Below are 7,500 nucleotides of genomic sequence, written 5' to 3' on the forward strand. Positions count from 1 at the left end.
CCTCTCTGCCACATTAGACAATCCACACTATCATAACCAGACCGGGAGGTCCACTCGGAAAACAGAATATCCCACCCTTCCGACAACCACCATTGCTCAGCTAAGCCACCAACACCCACACATGTCCCACACAGGGGTGCACCCAACATCACAATACTGCCTCCTGTCACACCACACAAACAATGGCAGGAATGAAAGACACAGGTCTGCCACAAGCATGGAATCAGAGCGCCGCCTGTTATGAGCCAAAGGTGCACCCTGACGTGGCAAATCAGATGATGCCGCAGTCATTTACTTACGATAATCACAATCAACAAACTGCCGCCCCCCCCCCCCAAAACACCTTTCCTTACAACAATGTGTACCTTAACCTAACCCATATTGTGCCTTAACCTAACCCATATTGTGCCTTAACCTAACCCATATTGTGCCTTAACCTAACCCATATTGTGCCTTAACCTAACCCGTATTGTGCCTTAACCTAACCCGTATTGTGCCTTAACCTAACCCGTATTGTGCCTTAACCTAACCCGTATTGTGCCTTAACCTAACCCGTATTGTGCCTTAACCTAACCCGTATTGTGCCTTAACCTAACCCGTATTGTGCCTTAACCTAACCCGTATTGTGCCTTAACCTAACCCGTATTGTGCCTTAACCTAACCCGTATTGTGCCTTAACCTAACCCGTATTGTGCCTTAACCTAACCCGTATTGTGCCTTAACCTAACCCGTATTGTGCCTTAACCTAACCCGTATTGTGCCTTAACCTAACCCGTATTGTGCCTTAACCTAACCCGTATTGTGCCTTAACCTAACCCGTATTGTGCCTTAACCTAACCCGTATTCTGCCTTAACCTAACCCGTGTTGTGCCTTAACCTAACCCGTGTTGTGCCTTAACCTAACCTGTGTTGTGCCTTAACCTAACCCGTGTTGTGCCTTAACCTAACCCGTGTTGTGCCTTAACTCAACCTATGTTGCGCCTTAACCTACCCTATATTGTACCTTAACCTAACCTATATTGTACCTTAACCTAACCTATGTTGCGCCTTAACCTAACCTATGTTGCGCCTTAACCTAACCTATGTTGCGCCTTAACCTAACCTATGTTGCGCCTTAACCTAACCTATGTTGCGCCTTAACCTAACCTATGTTGCGCCTTAACCTAACCTATGTTGCGCCTTAACCTAACCTATGTTGCGCCTTAACCTAACCTATGTTGCGCCTTAACCCAACACACGTTGCGCCTTAACCCAACACACGTTGCGCCTTAACCCAACACACGTTGCGCCTTAACCCAACACACGTTGCGCCTTAACCCAACACACGTTGCGCCTTAACCCAACACACGTTGCGCCTTAACCCAACACACGTTGCGCCTTAACCCAACACACGTTGCGCCTTAACCCAACACACGTTGCGCCTTAACCCAACACACGTTGCGCCTTAACCCAACACACGTTGCGCCTTAACCCAACACACGTTGCGCCTTAACCCAACACACGTTGGGCCTTAACCCAACACACGTTGGGCCTTAACCCAACACACGTTGGGCCTTAACCCAACACACGTTGGGCCTTAACCCAACACACGTTGGGCCTTAACCCAACACACGTTGGGCCTTAACCCAACACACGTTGGGCCTTAACCCAACACACGTTGGGCCTTAACCCAACACACGTTGGGCCTTAACCCAACACACGTTGGGCCTTAACCCAACACACGTTGGGCCTTAACCCAACACACGTTGGGCCTTAACCTGCTCTGTAATTGTCATACGACGCGTTAAATTAGTGTAGTGTTGCCTAACTGCAACCCCCGCAATATAGTTTGCTACTCGCACTGCCCGGTCCCCAGAGTATCGCTTCATGTTAAACACCTTGCAGCTATACACTGTAATGCGGATGGCAGCAGGACGTACATGCTCAATGCCCTTCGCAGTTGTTCATTGGCATTCGCATGGCGAAGCACAGCCTACGTTGTGGTACGGCTTGTGTCAACTGTCCGCTGATGTTGTACGTCCAAATCACACACTGTACTGCACATTGGTCCTCATGTACTGAATGATACATCGTGGTACATGTGTGACCGTACCACGACTGCGCCAACAACGGCGAACCATACGGTCCAAATATTGTGCACTCAGCTACATGTCGTCTCCCTATAAGAGCTGGATTGCAGTATGGTATGCCGTGGATGGCGATCGGCATGAGCCGTCTGTTGATGTAGTGGCGCGTGTTGTCAGACGTAGTCGTCTCTTCTCACACACCGTGATAGCATGGTGCACTGCGTTCCACATCTGCGACATGCGACAGAGGCCGGTTGACAGTCGTTCGCGCAATGGACATCGCATACGTACGGGGGCCACCTTCCACGTGTTCGCGAAGCGTGCACATGTTGTTGCGTGTATGTGGGCAGACATAGTGTGTCGTGACACCTGACACAGGCATGCAACAATCGTTGAATTTGCAAATGGCGATGGACGTCTACGTTTGCTGGTGACGTTACGCAAATGAAGAACTGGTAAACCGTTGTGGTGCGGTTGTTCTCGCTAGAGGTGAATCAGTGATGGCGACGATCGGTTGAGCTACCAACCGGTTGTTTCAGCGATACCCACCATGCCCACGAACGTGAATGGCATGTGGGTGTGAAGCGATACGCGGCGGTGGCTGGGTGGGACCGTCCCCGGCCGGTGAGGGGGGGCCTCCCGGCGTGCTGGCCGCGCGGTGCGTGGGCGCACGCGCTACAGCCGGCTGGTGGGGGCGGCCAGTGGCAGGCGCGCCGGCCGACGGAGGCGGCAGGCGGCGTAGCTGCGCGCCGGCGCACCCTGCACGCGGCGCCGTGCGGCCAAAGTAGGTCCTCGCGGGCCCGGTGCGAAGCGCGGTGGACATCTGCAGTGTGCTGGTCCGATTGAGGACTGTGTGCGCTGAGGATGCGCCGCCGCCCGGCGCTCGGCGCCGCGACGCCGTCTGCTGCTCGGTCGCCTCTGCGGTTCTCGCAGGTGTATTGTATCGCAGCTGTGCGGACGTGTTGGCGCGTGCGCTGTGCTGGGAGAGTTCGCTTCGGCACCCAAGTGGGGCTTTTGTCCTTCTGTGGCGCTGGCGTTGGAGCTGCCGGCCACCGTAGGTGGCGCGTGTTGTCTCCCGCCGGCAATGCCACGACAGCACGCTCCCGGGCCTCTGTCGGCAGCGGCAAGCTCAGTTGGGAGCACGGGTGGTCGCACCTAAAGCGTCTACTCGCCAAACTCCGGGCGATTGCGCCTCTCTCGAACCCGACCAAGTACTTAGGACGGCGCTGCGCGCCGCCGGGACCTGAGAGGGTTTCGAGGTGTATTGTGCAGGGGAGCTCAGCCTCCTCCTGTTTGCAGAATAATTGAGCGGACGCTTGCGTGTTCGCGCGGGCCCCCGGGACACACTCCCGGGCGGCCGGCTGCTCAGCTCTAGTTGACGCAGCTCCCTGGTTGATCCTGCCAGTAGTCATATGCTTGTCTCAAAGATTAAGCCATGCATGTCTCAGTACAAGCCGCATTAAGGTGAAACCGCGAATGGCTCATTAAATCAGTTATGGTTCCTTAGATCGTACCCACGTTACTTGGATAACTGTGGTAATTCTAGAGCTAATACATGCAAACAGAGTCCCGACCAGAGATGGAAGGGACGCTTTTATTAGATCAAAACCAATCGGTCGGCTCGTCCGGTCCGTTTGCCTTGGTGACTCTGAATAACTTTGGGCTGATCGCACGGTCCTCGTACCGGCGACGCATCTTTCAAATGTCTGCCTTATCAACTGTCGATGGTAGGTTCTGCGCCTACCATGGTTGTAACGGGTAACGGGGAATCAGGGTTCGATTCCGGAGAGGGAGCCTGAGAAACGGCTACCACATCCAAGGAAGGCAGCAGGCGCGCAAATTACCCACTCCCGGCACGGGGAGGTAGTGACGAAAAATAACGATACGGGACTCATCCGAGGCCCCGTAATCGGAATGAGTACACTTTAAATCCTTTAACGAGTATCTATTGGAGGGCAAGTCTGGTGCCAGCAGCCGCGGTAATTCCAGCTCCAATAGCGTATATTAAAGTTGTTGCGGTTAAAAAGCTCGTAGTTGGATTTGTGTCCCACGCTGTTGGTTCACCGCCCGTCGGTGTTTAACTGGCATGTATCGTGGGACGTCCTGCCGGTGGGGCGAGCTGAAGGCGTGCGACGCGCCTCGTGCGTGCTCGTGCGTCCCGAGGCGGACCCCGTTGCAATCCTACCAGGGTGCTCTTGAGTGAGTGTCTCGGTGGGCCGGCACGTTTACTTTGAACAAATTAGAGTGCTTAAAGCAGGCAAGCCCGCCTGAATACTGTGTGCATGGAATAATGGAATAGGACCTCGGTTCTATTTTGTTGGTTTTCGGAACCCGAGGTAATGATTAATAGGGACAGGCGGGGGCATTCGTATTGCGACGTTAGAGGTGAAATTCTTGGATCGTCGCAAGACGAACAGAAGCGAAAGCATTTGCCAAGTATGTTTTCATTAATCAAGAACGAAAGTTAGAGGTTCGAAGGCGATCAGATACCGCCCTAGTTCTAACCATAAACGATGCCAGCCAGCGATCCGCCGCAGTTCCTCCGATGACTCGGCGGGCAGCCTCCGGGAAACCAAAGCTTTTGGGTTCCGGGGGAAGTATGGTTGCAAAGCTGAAACTTAAAGGAATTGACGGAAGGGCACCACCAGGAGTGGAGCCTGCGGCTTAATTTGACTCAACACGGGAAACCTCACCAGGCCCGGACACCGGAAGGATTGACAGATTGATAGCTCTTTCTTGATTCGGTGGGTGGTGGTGCATGGCCGTTCTTAGTTGGTGGAGCGATTTGTCTGGTTAATTCCGATAACGAACGAGACTCTAGCCTGCTAACTAGTCGCGTGACATCCTTCGTGCTGTCAGCGATTACTTTTCTTCTTAGAGGGACAGGCGGCTTCTAGCCGCACGAGATTGAGCAATAACAGGTCTGTGATGCCCTTAGATGTTCTGGGCCGCACGCGCGCTACACTGAAGGAATCAGCGTGTCTTCCTAGGCCGAAAGGTCGGGGTAACCCGCTGAACCTCCTTCGTGCTAGGGATTGGGGCTTGCAATTGTTCCCCATGAACGAGGAATTCCCAGTAAGCGCGAGTCATAAGCTCGCGTTGATTACGTCCCTGCCCTTTGTACACACCGCCCGTCGCTACTACCGATTGAATGATTTAGTGAGGTCTTCGGACTGGTACGCGGCATTGACTCTGTCGTTGCCGATGCTACCGGAAAGATGACCAAACTTGATCATTTAGAGGAAGTAAAAGTCGTAACAAGGTTTCCGTAGGTGAACCTGCGGAAGGATCATTACCGACTAGACTGCATGTCTTTCGATGTGCGTGTCGTGTCGCGCAACACGCTACCTGTACGGCTCGCAGTAGCCGTGCGCCGCGTGCGGAACCACGCGTGCTTCTCAAAACTAACGCCAATGTTGTGTGGTACGAGCGCTGAAGCGCTGGAGCGGCTGGCCTGCGGCACCTGGCGCCTGGCGCCGGTTTTGAATGACTTTCGCCCGACTGCCTGTCCGCTCCGGTGTGGAGCCGTACGACGCCCATCGGCCGTGAGGCTGTTGGACACAGAACGCTTGAACAGGGGCCGCCACACGCCTACGTCCCGCCTATGCAACTGTCTTGAAAGAGACAGTGGAAACTAAGAAAAGATCACCCAGGACGGTGGATCACTCGGCTCGTGGGTCGATGAAGAACGCAGCAAATTGCGCGTCGACATGTGAACTGCAGGACACATGAACATCGACGTTTCGAACGCACATTGCGGTCCATGGATTCCGTTCCCGGGCCACGTCTGGCTGAGGGTCGGCTACGTATACTGAAGCGCGCGGCGTTTGCCCCGCTTCGCAGACCTGGGAGCGTCGCGGCCGCCTGTGGGGCCGGCCGCGCCTCCTTAAACGTGCGATGCGCGCCCGTCGCCTGGCGGTTCGCATACCGGTACTTACTCGGTAGCGTGCACAGCCGGCTGGCGGTGTGGCGTGCGACACCTCGTACAACGACCTCAGAGCAGGCGAGACTACCCGCTGAATTTAAGCATATTACTAAGCGGAGGAAAAGAAACTAACAAGGATTCCCCCAGTAGCGGCGAGCGAACAGGGAAGAGTCCAGCACCGAACCCCGCAGGCTGCCGCCTGTCGTGGCATGTGGTGTTTGGGAGGGTCCACTACCCCGACGCCTCGCGCCGAGCCCAAGTCCAACTTGAATGAGGCCACGGCCCGTAGAGGGTGCCAGGCCCGTAGCGGCCGGTGCGAGCGTCGGCGGGACCTCTCCTTCGAGTCGGGTTGCTTGAGAGTGCAGCTCCAAGTGGGTGGTAAACTCCATCTGAGACTAAATATGACCACGAGACCGATAGCGAACAAGTACCGTGAGGGAAAGTTGAAAAGAACTTTGAAGAGAGAGTTCAAAAGTACGTGAAACCGTTCTGGGGTAAACGTGAGAAGTCCGAAAGGTCGAACGGGTGAGATTCACGCCCATCCGGCCACTGGCCTCCGCCCTCGGCAGATGGGGCCGGCCGCCCGCGCGGAGCAATCCGCGGCGGGGTCGTGTCCGGTTGCCTTTCCACTCGCCGCGGGGTGGGGCCGTTCCGGTGTGCGGTGGGCCGCACTTCTCCCCTAGTAGGACGTCGCGACCCGCTGGGTGCCGGCCTACGGCCCGGGTGCGCAGCCTGTCCTTCCGCGGGCCTCGGTTCGCGTCTGTTGGGCAGAGCCCCGGTGTCCTGGCTGGCTGCCCGGCGGTATATCTGGAGGAGTCGATTCGCCCCTTTGGGCGCTCGGGCTCCCGGCAAGCGCGCGCGGTTCTTCCCGGATGACGGACCTACCTGGCCCGGCCCCGGACCCGCGCCGCTGTTGGCTCGGGATGCTCTCGGGCGGAATAATCGCTCCCGTCAGCGGCGCTTCAGCTTTGGACAATTTCACGACCCGTCTTGAAACACGGACCAAGGAGTCTAACATGTGCGCGAGTCATTGGGCTGTACGAAACCTAAAGGCGTAATGAAAGTGAAGGTCTCGCCTTGCGCGGGCCGAGGGAGGATGGGGCTTCCCCGCCCTTCACGGGGCGGCGGCCTCCGCACTCCCGGGGCGTCTCGTCCTCATTGCGAGGTGAGGCGCACCTAGAGCGTACACGTTGGGACCCGAAAGATGGTGAACTATGCCTGGCCAGGACGAAGTCAGGGGAAACCCTGATGGAGGTCCGTAGCGATTCTGACGTGCAAATCGATCGTCGGAGCTGGGTATAGGGGCGAAAGACTAATCGAACCATCTAGTAGCTGGTTCCCTCCGAAGTTTCCCTCAGGATAGCTGGTGCTCGTACGAGTCTCATCCGGTAAAGCGAATGATTAGAGGCCTTGGGGCCGAAACGACCTCAACCTATTCTCAAACTTTAAATGGGTGAGATCTCCGGCTTGCTTGATATGCTGAAGCCGCGAGCAAACGACTCGGATCGG

General features: G+C 55.9%; 3 non-coding genes across 3 annotated transcripts in view; all 3 read left to right on the forward strand.

The window, feature by feature from the left end:
* The first annotated feature begins 3,451 nt into the window (after positions 1 to 3,451).
* LOC126434512 (small subunit ribosomal RNA) lies at positions 3,452 to 5,361 on the forward strand. Its single transcript, XR_007579282.1, has one exon. It is a non-coding gene; the product is annotated as a small subunit ribosomal RNA (ribosomal RNA).
* Positions 5,362 to 5,712: 351 nt separating this feature from the next.
* LOC126434480 (5.8S ribosomal RNA) lies at positions 5,713 to 5,867 on the forward strand. Its single transcript, XR_007579254.1, has one exon. It is a non-coding gene; the product is annotated as a 5.8S ribosomal RNA (ribosomal RNA).
* A 188-nt stretch (positions 5,868 to 6,055) lies between these two features.
* The window catches only part of LOC126434455 (large subunit ribosomal RNA), a 4,224-nt gene continuing 2,779 nt past the window's right edge, over positions 6,056 to 7,500 (forward strand). The window contains exon 1 of the ribosomal RNA XR_007579247.1: positions 6,056 to 7,500. This exon is cut by the window's right edge and continues 2,779 nt beyond it. This is a non-coding gene — a ribosomal RNA (large subunit ribosomal RNA).

This window comes from Schistocerca serialis, unplaced genomic scaffold, assembly GCF_023864345.2.
Source record: "Schistocerca serialis cubense isolate TAMUIC-IGC-003099 unplaced genomic scaffold, iqSchSeri2.2 HiC_scaffold_1189, whole genome shotgun sequence".
Classification (NCBI taxonomy): domain Eukaryota; kingdom Metazoa; phylum Arthropoda; class Insecta; order Orthoptera; family Acrididae; genus Schistocerca; species Schistocerca serialis.